A 1383-nucleotide genomic window follows, 5' to 3' on the forward strand; every position below is an offset into this window, starting at 1 on the left:
CCTAATGTTAACAACAATCAGCTAAATTCTCTTAGAGCTGACACTTGAGGTCTAGCTCTTCTCTGATATTGCATTGCACCATTTAATATGAACTATTTTGTAAGCAGCTGGGACTGAGGCACCTTGGAACTGTAGGAGCTCTACCTGTCTCTTCTCATTCCTACATTACCCAAGTCCTGTATTAAAGTTTAAGTTTCTGAGCACTACAGTTGCAAAAGGCTACAATGTATAATGGGAGTCCTAAATCCATTTATGAGTTTGCACATGAATTTAGACTCCACTGAATTCCTTCTGACCATTAATTAGTAGCACTAATGGCTTTGCCCTCAGGCTGAGCGCATTAGAAGGGATTATCAACCACTTCTCTAGTCAGTCCAGGGAGAAGAGGCTTAATTCCTAAGGCTTTCACTGGGTGTAGCCTAAATGGAAACTGGGGTGGTAGGGCTGCATGGTTATGAGTCATACCCAGAGTGCCTCGGTCAGAGGGCTTTGAACCAATCTGGTAAATTCTTCTGTCTAGCATAATGTGCGGATCCCAATCATGGTCCTGTTTCTACTTCCGTAGTCACATCTGTAACTGTGTTGTATTGATCTACTCTCATGATACTTTTGTGAAGTTTCCTTGGTACACCCCTGTCCTGTTTAAGACTCAATTTCAGCGAACCCTTCCATGTCGTTACACCCTTGAGATAATGGTCTCCCTCATCCAGATGGTGTGTTCTTATCTGTTTGGTCTTTTCCTGTTTTATGTATAAGACATAATGGATGCTTTCCCTAAATTATGTTTGAGATTTGGAGTCTTCTTTGCACCCTGAAACAGTCCAAAGGAGCAGATGATAACATTTCCTAAATTAGTGTATTCAGGAATCTTTAGCTGTTTACTTAATTAAAAATTAAACCATCAATCGCTTCTCGGCCTTTTGGCTAAGATCAAGTGTAGTATCTGTTCTTATCAGTTTACTATCTGATACGCCCTCTATCCGAGAACAACATATTAAATGCATTTTTGTAAGTAGGATTTAGACCAAGAGCTTGCTTCATCCAGTCCACGCATCATCCTGGTATTGCTGTGCTTCCAGGAATGGTGCCACCCCATGGGGCATTCAAAAAAAAGAAAAAAGAGAAATAAAGAAAAAAATTAAACCATCAAAAGTCATAAAATTTTAAATGGTGAGTGTTCATTAGGATGATAGATGCTTTTGAATTAAAGGAACCATTTAAAGGGTTCATTGATAATCCCAACAATAATAGATATTTTGCTTTTATAGCCCATCCTGATCTGCTCTGTACTTCTAGTCTTCGTTATATTAATTATCCTCGATTCATGGCGAGACCACCTACTCACTAATCTGAACTTTACGCTTCCATGTCATACGCAGCAAC

The 1383-nt window shown here is 39.5% G+C and overlaps 1 non-coding gene across 1 annotated transcript; it reads left to right on the top strand.

The window, feature by feature from the left end:
* The first annotated feature begins 904 nt into the window (after positions 1–904).
* On the top strand, positions 905–1095 carry LOC115870287. The gene has a single exon (XR_004046651.1). It is a non-coding gene; the product is annotated as a U2 spliceosomal RNA (small nuclear RNA).
* The last annotated feature ends 288 nt before the right edge of the window (positions 1096–1383 follow it).

The sequence above is a fragment of the Echinops telfairi genome, unplaced genomic scaffold, assembly GCF_000313985.2.
Source record: "Echinops telfairi isolate 266 unplaced genomic scaffold, ASM31398v2 ScPeMD7_443;HRSCAF=831, whole genome shotgun sequence".
NCBI lineage: Eukaryota > Metazoa > Chordata > Mammalia > Afrosoricida > Tenrecidae > Echinops > Echinops telfairi.